At 46.8% G+C, this 13,055-nt stretch overlaps 1 protein-coding gene across 3 annotated transcripts in view; it reads right to left on the bottom strand.

Annotated features, from left to right (window-relative positions):
- LOC116654209 (uncharacterized) overlaps positions 1–13,055 on the bottom strand; it is a 110,845-nt gene that overhangs the window by 31,507 nt on the left and 66,283 nt on the right. The window lies entirely within an intron of this gene.

Here is a 13,055-nt window from a genome sequence, read left to right on the forward strand (position 1 = left end):
AAAAGCTTTCCAGCTTACATGAATCATCCATGCTCTAAAATACAAACAAATATCATGCTGCCTGGTTAGAAAGGGAGAAAGGGTGTAAAGTGAGTTTCTCTCTTTCCCTTTCTTCCCAAGGAGCATTCCCAACTCTTGCATACTACACAGGACATAGCACATGTGAGATGTGTATTTTTATCATCTTTCCAGCAGACAGGAAAGAGAAAACCATGGGGGAAATGGTCATCTGCCAAGACACCTCTGTGCTGGACCCATTGTAAGGGAACGCCTGCTGCCAGCCATCGTGCGAGAGCAATAAACACCTAAGGCTCAGATACTCTCTCATTGAGAAAGTCTATTTTCCTGACTTTAAGGGCATGCAATAAAAACCAGCAAAAAGGGCAAAGGGAGGTAAAAGAGCTGAAGGCTAGACTGGCTCTCTGTTGGGCCCTGGGAAAGAGTTAAGCCCTAGAACTGGGTGAATAAATGATTCCTTTGCTTCTCTGGTGAATAATTTCAGGTTGCCCTCACAAAAAGACAGAGATCAATTCAGCCCTCTTGAAATAAAAACAAGGTTTAAAGCTGCTGAGATATCAAGTGAAGTATTTCACCAACTTCATCTAGTTTCATTCTGAGGCCATGAAAAAGGGGCTTGAGAAATTAAATGTAGGTACATTTCTAAGACACCTGCTTTGAAATAACCAAGAGAAGTATGCCAGCTTGGAAACAGCAAAATGAAACCTTTTGACTTAAAACTGTTAGAGATAGTCTTTCTTGGCTGAAAAGATGTAATAAATTTGTGTATAGTTTTTATAAAACCCCCGCAGTTGCATCGGTAGGATTGCATGTAGACCATAACCAGGAAGGCCTTTGCAACACACCAGCTTGGAACAGCCCAAACAGAGGAACTCTGTTCCTCCTCCTTTCCCCAGTCCTTGCCTGCAAACACATCACTACAGTTAGCACACAAAACACCATTCACTACAGTCAGAACATGGGAGCGCACAGTTAGCACTTACACCCAGGTTGGGATCAAAAATGTAACAAAAAAAAGCAAGGATGAAATATTGACATCTTCTGAAAGCTCCAACAGAAAGAAACGTAACTGTTCCTCAGGCAAACGGGAAAAGCAAATAGAAGTATTTTTTTCTTTGTTCATTTGAGTTTATTCAGCCACATCTAGGGAATGTGCTCCAGATTTATTCACAGCAGAGTGGCTCAGAGCAAAATTCAGCCCATAATGGCAATGCTTTGGGTCCACACCAACACTGCATAGCCAGCTGCAGGCCCTCAAAGTAGCCAGCACTGCTGATAAGTTCATATCAGATAAGTTCAGCCTTATTCTGCCTTCTATGATGGTGAGCAGGTCTCCTGTTCAAGAGCTGCTTTATCTGAGGTTTGTTTGGGTCTTCTGAACTTCTACAGAGCTCCTAGAATTGCTTCATCATCTCAGCATAAGTCATCTGAAAGTTATGGCTGCAAGTAGACAGCATCTTTATGATTCAGAAGCAACCAGAAATGTGCAGACCTTTGCTAAGCAATTACACAGCTAAGGCATAAGTGTTTCCCCAGTTAGAGTTAGCCAGTCTGTTCTGCTCTGGATATAAATAATGTATCAGGGATTGTTATTACATTAATATCTTTTTTCAGATCAGGACTTAACCACAGAGAGACTGAAACAACCCATGTGATGGCAAAAGAGGAGGTCGATATGTGAGAGGAAAATCAAACCAGATCTGGCCATCCCTAACCCAGCAACTTGCACTTCAGGAGGCAATAATCATTGATGTGTTCATCCTTTCTTCTCTCTAAGCTCACCATTCTTCACATTTGGATCAGCTCATGGCCCTAGGAGGCTGCATACCCACAGCCACAGATGCCCCTTCCCATCGAGCAGTGGGTACCGCACCAACTGAACCACAGAACAGCGGGATGGATGAGAAATCCTCCCCTCGCAATGGGAAATACAGCAGGCAGGATACTGAGAGGGTGGTCTGCCTGTTAATTCAGGAGATAGAATTCAAACTGAAAGCTCCATGTGGTGCAAATTAGCAGAAACTAATTCTAATCCATCCCACACTGGCACAGAGGCACGTCAGCCCCGCTTAAAATTGCACCTCCCTTCAGATCCAGGCTGCCCCTGTTCTATGCCGAGAGAAAAAAGGATGCGAAGAGGCGGCACGGCGGCTTGAGTGCAGATGGTCCGGATTATCGAATCGCTGTGGAGTATCAGCCACTTGCCCTGTGCCCCGTGATAAATCCCAGTCCCCTTCCATGTTTGTGGGGAAGAGCAACGCGCTCCTGGGGCTATGATCGGGTTGAAAGCCTGCCTAGTTAAGGAGATGTAAATACCGAGCCCCTATCAGCCTGTAATTGTCATCATCATCCTGTTTAGGAAACGAGCCACATCTTTGAGCAGTTACCCCATGTCTCCTCCACCTCAGGAGAGGGGCTGGGGCCCATTTCCGGCAGCCGGCAGCGAGTTGCTTTCCTTGCGGTGATGCAAACCAAGTTTGTCAGCTTGTGCATCCTTGGGTTCTGCTGGGTTTGAAGTTGCTGCGGGGTCCTCGGGAGCAGCTGGAAGCTGCAAGCACACGGCCTTCACCACAAAGCTGCCATTGAGCAGCAAGACCCGGCCCAGCGCGGTGCCTTCGGGGCAGAGCCTGCATCCCCACCTGAGGGGAAGTGACACTTCCAGTGGCTCTCGCGGAAGGCAGAGCCAAAACGCGCACGTTCACTCCCTTCTGCAGGCAGAAAACTGAAGAAAAACCCAACCGGGCCAAAATAAATACATTTGGCATCTTTCCTGCGTCCGCACCAGCACGTTTGTGGCGTTGGGACTGAAAACAGGCCCGAACTTTATTTACACTACGGCCTCTTTCCATCACTTTGGCAGTAGGAAGGGGCTTAGTCTTGGTACATATTATATTTTCTTTTCAGCATGTGTAAATGAGGATCGAGCTTTCACATTGCTTAAAATAGATGTAAATGACCCTTTATGCCATCAGAATGGTGCTTTCCTGCAATAAAAAAAACGGCCCCATTATGCTTTCATATCGTGCTCCACTCATTTAGCTTTGGTTTCCCAAACTCAGGCAATTCCCCTTGACCTTGGCAATCTGTGCTGAGATTTTACACAGCTGGGCCTAAATCCAGGGGCAGGAGAAGGCACGTGAGCTCAGATAGAAACCTTCAAACTGAACTGGATTTGAAGGCCAGCATATTCCTAATTGCCTCTCATTTATCTGTGAGAATATTTTTTCCTATCAGTTGTTTTGGAGATGGTTTTAAAAAAACTTTGTACATTCCATTTTTCTTTAGAAACTATGAAAAGAAGAAAAGGCAGAAAGAGGGAATTGAGAGACATTCTGGGCTTCCAGAGGGGTTCTCCTGCCTCACAGAGGGACTTGTCATCCTCCTGCTCTGCTAAGAGAAACCACCCCCATGTATCCCTGCAGAGCCCTGTTAGGGTCTTTAAAATAAGGCAATATATTTTCACAGTGGTGTTTCTGCCAATAATAAGCTCTAGAGCCAGGAAGGTGCTGGCTGTTACCTTGATTAACTACTGCTGGTGCTCCTCATTGCCCACTGCTTCTCCCATTTCAGCTTCTATTTGTTGTCTGGACTGCTGAAAAAGAAGGGTTTCATTCCACCTTCTGGACTATTAAGCCCAGATCCCATCCACACAACTGCAGCTCAAACGTTTCTCATTCCGACAAATAAGGTTTCCTTATAAACTGCACCATTTCAGTGCAGCCAACCAGCACACACAGAGACATCCTGACAAGTCATCAATACCATCCATCCGCCTGTAAGAGCTGGAGAGAGCGATGCTGAACCCAACTGCAGAATAACTTAATGGAATTCGCTGATGCTGTGTCAGCCCATCCATTCCCACAGCACTCTGTGGGCACTGCCTGACCCAACACAGCAGTGAGGTCACAGGATAACCCAGCCAAAGGGCAGAACATTTACAGTAACTATCATTTTCTCTTCCTTGCAGAAGAATGCACAAGGGATCATCAACACTTTCTAGCCTCCTCCTCTTTTCCTCTGCAGAACAACCTCTCCATACTGCTCCATAGCTTTTCTCCAGAAGCAAATGTAACTGCAAGCACCCAGACAGATATTACCCAAAAGCTTATAAGGAACAGCTCACAGACACCCTGAAAACTTCAGCATACTACCTGGAGTGCTGCAGATTACTATTACTTTTTAAATCTTGGTATAGTTCTGGGTAAGGGTTTAATTGGGCATTATATTTCAAAGCCAGGGAGTAGGATCTATGCAAAGCACTGGCTAGTTTTTGCATTAATTGACCATCAAATCCTTCCCCTTTGCATCTGCATTCTATTATTAGAGAATGTAAAGCAGTTTACGGGGCTTTTAACCTCTTCAAGCAAACACTCTGTGCAAGTTATGCTGCTGCAGGGACCGTATTGGCTTTATAGACTTCGTTTCTAATCCAAGCAGAGGGAAAAAGTGGAGAAGAGACGGAGCAAAGGAATGATTTTTGATAGTAAACTCAGCACAGCTCCGTCACATTGGGTGGAACTATGCTGGATTAAGCCAGCAAAACATCAGACATTTTATCTGCAATAAGGTCCTCATTCCCATGAGGCCAAAGCTGTACCAGGTAAATCTTCATAGACCACTTACCAGACTTCTCAACTAAACTCCCTTCTGTTGCATGGAAAAGCCCTGATCAGATGCCAGGAAACTATCTGGTAAAATAGGCATCATGGCATACATACACTGTGTGAGCACACAGTCACTGGGTGGAAAAGCTCCTTTATGAAGGGACTCTAATGACTTCTGTGGCCACCAGCCTGTCCCTAGAGCTCTCACTGCAATCGCTGCCAGAGGTAGAACCACACTATAGGATGGCAGCCTACAGGTTTCTAGTGTGCAAGGGAGATGCACAGGGAACACAGGATCAGTACAGCACACATGGTGTGCACACACACTACCTTCCCTTCTGAAACTTGCAATCCTCTAACAGAGGGACTTGACACCTGCACATCTGATCAACTGCTGCCCTGGATCCACATTAAGCACAATAGAAAACAGGTAGCTGCATAGTCTCCTGAAGAAGAGTCATATGAAGGGAGAAGATGAAATCTATCCTTACCAGGCAGGACAAGCACAGTTTGATCTCCTACCTCTGTGCAGCAGGATCAGAAGGAAAACTCCTCACACAATTTGCTGCCTCTGTTTTCTTTATACAACAGTTCCAGCACCCCACAGCAGGCAGGATTCCCATTTTGCAAATCCCCACCTAATTTCTTTCTTTCACAGTAACCCAAAATGTCACTAAGCTGAGACTAGGACAGTGATTACAAGCATGCAAACAATGGTGTAAGAGCCAGTATAATTATCTTGTTCCTAAGCATTTGATAATGCTTCCAAGTATCTTGTACTTAGTTACTTGCTAAGGTCCTGAACGTCTGGCTCTCAGGCACTACGGTTTTATTGCTACAGAATGAGCCAGGAACCATTCAAAAGCTTTAAAGATCTTTTTAAATACTCAGAATGAATTTACAGCCTTGGCTGCCTGGCAAACGCAACAGGCATTTCAAGTGGAAAGGAACAACCCTTTATTGCATCTGCTGTTGGCATTTAGGGCACTCTGATCGCTAGCAATTCCTCAGCTCTATTGCACAGCATCCTGCAGGCTGCTGGCTGGGCAAAGCCAAGGGCAGAGTGCAGTGCAGTTATATGAGGGTTCCTCCACTACTGTCTACCCTTCCCCAAAGGGACTCTTTTCCCTATGAGGAGATGTGGGGCAGAGCCACATCTGCACCCCCTTTGCAAGAGCCAGATCTTATCTCCCATCCTAGGTGGGGTATTTACTGCTTTTGTAGTATACTGGTGGTTTGGGGGTCTTTGCCTGCCCATTCTGGGCTCAAGAACATCCAAGAACATTGTATCTCACCTCCACTGGCTGGTAAAGGCTGCTTAGGAAAATATATATAAGAGCCAACTGCTCTGTCCTCCCCTGGCACAGCTTCCAAAGAGCACAAATTTCCTCAGGATGCTAAAGGAAAGCAATTGGTAGAGAAGGCAACAGCCAGGAAAATGTTTTACAAAGACTGAACAGGATAATTTAAGGGTGTTGTTATTAATGATGGCAATCACAGTGCTAGGAAGCTCGGTGCTTTTTCATACAAGACTGATAAAGGAAAAGGAACAAAACCAAGCATTCTCGATGAGCAGTATGGGGTTGTGGAAACCAAACAAGATGAGTCTCTGAACAACCAAGCAAAACCCTCCACTTGAGTTAGCCAGTGTGGGTCCCCTGGAGTTCAGGCTGGAGAGAACCAATGCTACATCCCACTGACCAAGGCAGAGGATATTAAAGCAGAGCTTTCCAAAGACCTTTCGGGAAGTAAGCTCAAACTTGCTGCAATTAAATAAGCCAAGGAATCCCCCTGAGGCTGCAAGAATCCCTGTCTGCTCTCCGAGCCTCCTGAGAGCCACCAGACCTGCTGTCACCCACATCACAGCCCTACGTGCGCCTGTGCTTCCGTCAGACCTTCGCCTGGGACGTTTCCTGAGCATCACGCCAAGGCCAGCAAGCCAACCGGTCATTAATTCTCAGGAAGCACCCACTGCCTCATTGCTAATTACTTAAATAAACTTCCCTTTCATGGTGCCTGAGCCAAGGCCTTTCTTTCTGACACGTCCCAGTAAAGCTTTATTTAAGGTAAGATAACATGAGGGCTACGCACGAGGGCTGCACCTGACTAAACACTCGACCACGGGCAATGGCCGGATGGCTCCAGCAGGATTTCACCACCTCGTGCTCCTCTCCCCACAGCCAGCGCAGCCCCCTCGAGCTCACAGTGAGCAGGGAAACGGCCCGTGTATGATTTCCCCTTCTATATGCAGCATATATCCCTCATGCAAATCTGTCTCATAAATCACTGCATCCCAGGTGCGCTGCGGAGTCATTTGCTAGGAAAATACTGTTCCAACCGAAGGACCCAACATACCGCAGTGGTCTTTATGAAGGGTAATATCCAGGATGGGGGTGACTTGGAGGCCTGCCAGGCTCCGAAAATGATTCATCCTGCCTGACCTTAAATCTTGGGTTCTGACTATTGCAGCCGTGCTTGCAGGCAGGAAGCGTCAATCACTGCGCGCTCATATCCCGGCCGTGGTGACTGAGCCCTGGGGCCACAGAACCCCCACCTGAGAACCTGGGGGTTACGAACAACCCCATATTAACCAAAACGAGGTCTCCAGAGACACCAACCCAACACGTCATGTAGAGCTTTGTACACCTTTTGCTTTCTGCAACTTCACTAAAAGCTGCAGCTCACGCTTTTCTCACTTGCATGGCTTTGAGAAGACCAGTACCAGTCTCAGAGATATGCTCCAAGAAAGTCTCTGATTTAAGTCCACAGATCTGTCCCCTGATAGAGAATTCTACCCAGACCATTGCTTGCTACAGCTCCAAAAAGAATCTGTGCATCTCAAATCCTCAAATGTTCCCATAGAATCCACTATGTGCCCAAAAACTTATTTTCTATGTCAGCAATAAAATCTGCTAATCAGACCTTTGACCCTCTTCCACACAGACCACTGAGATATTTTAAAGTGGCTCATGAGCACAGGATTCGTTTTTCAGAGGGCAGCTTTAAGTAACTAAAAGAAAGATCCATTTAAATGGAACGCCTAATAGCTTTGTTGTGGCAATAGGGGATATCAAAGAGTCAAGGGAGGAATATTGTACTCAGCTAAGAATATGGACGAGCAGTCAGACACAAAAGCCCTTCTACTGCTCTGACAAAGAAACAATAAACTTAAGCTCTTGTAGAGCTTAGCTTAAGCCAAAGGGATAGAAAAGGGAAAAAAATGAAATGCAGAATTAAGATGCCCAGTCTATTGATATTAAGTACAGTAATGAGGTGCCGTGCAATACCACAGAAATTATTAAAGCTCATAAGAAAATATAAAATAGAAAGACACACGGGTCAGGGATTTTCAGTAATATCCTACAAATGGACATTTTAGACCATTTAGCACCACAAGTCCCCAAGGCTTTATCCATATTCAGCACTGCCAATACCATCAGGCACCAGCAGCAGACTGCAGGAGCTCAGCTCTCACTGTGACTCGCCCCCAGCGCTACCTTTAGGTGTTTTAACAGAGAGATGGTTGATCAGGATCGATCAGGAATGGGGACAAATGGCAACAGAGGGCTGCTCAAATGCAAGCACCTACCAACTGATGTGCTAGCAAGCAGCTCTCCTGCACACCACGAAAGGGATGGGGATGCCTCCTCTTCCCAAGCAGCTCATGGTTGGCAAATGGTACCAGACAGGAGGATTTCCATTCTTTTCACTACTGCAGCTCTGAAACCGATGGACCAGTTGATGCTCACCACATATTCACAGTCGGTGCAAGCAAGCCCTGGTGCACTGACAGCCCTTCTGCTGGGTCCAGGCAGACACACGAATGCTTGGCCCAGATGTCATGCAGAAGGGAGTAGATTTGCCCAAACACACACCAGGGACATTCAGTAAAATGCTTTGACCTCTGCCCTCCTGGAATGAAAACAGCCCCTCCAAACTACCAGAGAGGGGAAGAGAAAATTGTAAATGACTTAAAGTGGGATGGAAACCTCCGAGGTTGACGATCACAAGCTAATCTTCTTGTCACGGGAGCAGACTCACCAGGCAGAAGGGAATTCCTGCCTTTGACTGGCCTAATTAAAGGCATCGAACTCTGCACCCGCTATGGCTTGATGTGCCTTAATGCGATGTGACATTCGGCATACGCGAAGAACGCTGACGCACACATACGGTTCTCATTGCTTGAAGGAGTTGGCATCTGCAGTGTCCCAGCTGCAGCACACCTCCCTGCCTAGTCCTGCTGGGGGGGGGGGCAAAGGGGGGATATCTGTGCATCCAGCCCTACTGCTTCTCTCAACTCTGGGGGGCTAGACTTGATTCACAAGGTCCCACATAGGGAGAGGACCCTGGTTCAGCTCAGCACTGGAAGGTCATTCCAGGCTGGGATTCAGAGCTTCACTCATGTGAATTGCAAGTGGGAGGCTCTGGCTGTCTTGTTCCTGTGTAGGGATAGGAACAACTTGTTGCTGTGCCTTTAGACTGTAGGATAGTTCCAAACATGAAAGGACAGAAGATTGCAAAGATATCATACTAGGATCTGTTAGAGCACATCCAGAGGAGAGACACAAAAATGCTCCCAGGGATGGAACACCCTCCCTATGAGGACAGGCTGAGAGCTGGGGCTGTGCAGCCTGGAGAAGGAAAGACTCCACAGAGACCTGTGAGCAGCCTTTCCATGTCTAAAGGGGCTGTCAGTGAGAAGGGGATAGACTCTTGGGCAGGGTCTGTTGTGACAGGATAAGGGGAAATGGTTTCAGACTAAAAGAGGGGGGATTTAGACTGGATATAAGGAAAAAATTGTCCACAGAGATGGTGTGTCCATGGAGACATTCAAGATGAGGCTGAGCACCTGATCAAGCTGTAGGTGCCCCTGTTCAGTGCAGAGTTGGACCAGATGGCTTTAAGGGTCCATTCCAACTCAAACAATTCTATGATTCTACAGTTTAGGAGACAAGATAAACCTACTGGGCATCTACATGCAGTGATGTGCATCTCAGACACTGTGTCCCTCATCTCCTGTTCCAGGTCTGGCCTCTCCATCAGGGGATACATCGCAATGTTTGACATGCACCAGAACAGCTGGACCAGCCCTGGGAAGAAACCTCACCTTAGGAATGGATGGGAAGGTGGCAGGTGAGCTGGGACATCTGTGCTATGGGAGCACCTGGCTCTGAAGACCCGTGTTAAGACTCAGACTCTGGAAAAAAATAAAGCTTTCTCAATGGCACTGTAAGAAACCAACTTTCCTCTTCAGTTATTGTGTAAAAGATTAGAGTCCCGCAGTACTATTACTTGTGCTGCAAGAACAAATGTTGGCCTGCTAGGTCACACGGCAGCAGGCTGTGTGTTTACATTGGAAGGTCCCAAGTTCATTTCCAGTTAATAATCCATAAGAGAGACTGCAACATTTCTCACAGGAAGACTGGAAGCTACAGATAGACTGCTTGGGCTGCAGTAGAAACAAAGCAGTGAAATACTTGTCATGAGTTATAAATCAGAAGTCAGCGATGCTCCACAGGAGCAGTAACGTTTGATGCATGCTTGTACCAAGAGCCAGTCAGTAAAAGCTCCTTTAGAGTGAAAAGAAATATAGAGATGGTGAATTCAGTGCGACTGAAAGGCAGAACATGTTCAAATTCATATTTAATAAAGCAATTATTGTTTATTATTGAAGTACCAATTGATGATTAAAAACACATTTATTGAGGCTGGACCACAAGGTAACAGATATGTACCTCTGGCATAGTTGCGAAACCTCAGTAAATAGCGATTATTAGAAACACATTTATTGAGGCCTAACGATACCATAAGATGTGTATCAGTTACAGAGCTCTTAAAACCTGATCAGTGTGTTCTTAAGCCGTATTTACTGAGGGTTTATAGCCCAGCAGCAGAGCTACATGTCTTCATTTAGGGTTGCTAAGCCACACTGAATATCATCTTAATGCTCATTTGATACTTGATTAGGTCACATTTACAGGGAAAAAACTACACCAACCAATGGGAATGAGGGAAAAAAGCACTTTTCTGCTGCCTAAAACACAGACCTGAGTGACTATTTGACCTGCTGTTAAACCTTTTGCTAATCGCTGAGCACCAGACTGGCAGCATCCACTGTGGATGAGCTGAGGATATGGCCATGCAACTGCTTCCACCCCAGTGTCCGATGCTGAGCAGAGCAGGAACCTTATAACCAGCCCTGAGCTCAAGCCTCCATCAGCTACTGACCAACCTGCACTCAGTAAACCTCTGCTCTCCCCAAGGAACTTCATAGGGTCCTTTCCTGCCATCCCTCACCTCCAGCCCCACAGTACCTGCAACCCACTTTGTCATCTCCATCCCATACACATAGGGCACCCCTGCAGCACAGCTAATGGAGACATCCCTGCAGCAGCTGAGCCTTCCCCATGCCTTGGGATGAATGCATGAGATCGGCTCAAAAGGACACAGTGAGCCAAACAAAGAGGCAGGATGGAAACCACAGCAAAAGCAACGATTTTGCCCAGATCATGCAGAACGGCTGAGAAAAAACCCAGGGGAAAAGGGAAGTCTGCTCCTTTTCTTTCGCCATGCCTCAGACCTCCCTGCCTCCCTTGTGGAGGAGGAGGGGAGAACAGAGCAGAGATTACCAAAGAACTCCCCTAGCTCCATTCTACACTGTTCCAATTTATATATTCCACTACAGGTGACATCATGATTGCTGGAGTCTGACAGGTGATGCTGTAAAATGCATGAAACCATAAAAATTTCAACAGCAGCAAGCTCCATTGCTGCTACATCTGACAGCACTTAGCTGCCCAGCTAACACAAATATTATAAAAGCACTCGAGAAAGAAATCCAACCTGCCTGACCTCAGTTTTGGACTAATAAACAGTACAGCATGACCAGATTTCACCCACATATAATAAACAGAGGGCTTTCAAAGAAACCAAAGCAGGGTGATGGTAGGTGTAAAGAGCTAAGGAAAGGGATGAGTTAAAAGTGGGTGAAGTTACTGCTGAATGCAGAGGGCTCAGTTCCCAACTGGGGTGCCCCTCTGTCTCTGCTAAGAGGACATGCCTTAGAAGTGACCAAGCACAGCAGCAAAGAGATGCCCATTGCCATTACACAGCCACATCAAGATGGATAATTCCCTAAAGCGATGTTCATCTCTGCTCTCTACAGCGAAATAATGTGTAGTCTTGTATCAGAAAGTTGGGCAGTAGGTGAATCCAAAGGAATCACTGCCCTTTGTTTCACACCCACAGTGCTAAACCATACAAGTGCAAAGATCTATTTCTTTCTGCCATGAGGTCCCTTTGGTCTCCCCAGTTTCCATGGGCCTCCTCGGAGTTTGTCAGACAGATAAACAGGCAGAAGGAGCCTGTCACCTTCTGCACACTGTCTTAAGACGGACAGACCCAAAGGTCTGTACACAGAGTATGGGAAAGGGGTGTTTTCTTGAGAGGTGTTATGGGGAACCAAACAACACACAGCTTTGGAAGTATTTCCAACTGGCCACCCCAAAGGCTTTATGACTTGAAACCAGTGCTGGGACGTTCCTGCTGTCCCCAGCCACCTCTCGGGTCCCATTTCCAACCCAGCCCACAGCCAGAAACCAGCTGTTACTACCCACACACAGCACAACCCAGGCACTGTCACAGCATCCAAGACCACCAGAGGCTGTGCCCAGAAAACAAGTGGGCAAACCAACCCAGCAGATATATCAGTGTCAAAGCACACCTGCAGGCTGATTCATGGTTAGATCACGGTGACAGGCAAGCAACAGAAGTTGCTATAAATACTGACACAGCTCTATTAAATCCCCCTTTATTCACATGACTGGAGAGCTCTCATTGAGCTGCTTGCTGGACTAGAAGGCCTCTAAGAGTCCCTTCCAATTCAATTGATTCTACATTTCTATTCTTACCAATACAAGCAGACATTACAATGACTTCAGTGTGGTCTTTGCAGTCATCTTTATGCAGAGCAGAACGATATTCAGACACCTCATTTCAGCTAAAATAAAAGTGATGCCCATGGGAAGTTTCTGTCTAATCACACCTTGGATCTCATCCCACATCTCCCTGCAAAATGCAATGGAAGACGCCAAGGGGACTTCCCAGAGCAGCGTCAACTTCAATTCCTACTTGGGTAGCGTGATGGCTCAGCTCCTCTAATTAACATGAGGTCGTTATCAGGAAACGAGCTCTCCCTGCCTCACTCAGGAGAGCAGCTCTGCATCAAGCACTCCCACCTCCTGCAGCTGTTCTTTCTCTGGTTAATTTCCCCACCACGACTCCAGCCCAAAGGGAGCAGAAGCAGCTGCCCCAGCGGATGGAGCAGCGCTGACGGAGCCCCAGTTAATTCCTACTGAGCCAGGAGATGGCACTCCACATCATGCAGAGCAACGCTGGGCTCTGCAGCCCCCAGCACCTCCCTTCTGTGCCTGG

Source organism: Coturnix japonica, chromosome 23 (assembly GCF_054131305.1).
Source record: "Coturnix japonica strain WE chromosome 23, WE-NBRP24, whole genome shotgun sequence".
Classification (NCBI taxonomy): Eukaryota; Metazoa; Chordata; class Aves; order Galliformes; family Phasianidae; genus Coturnix; species Coturnix japonica.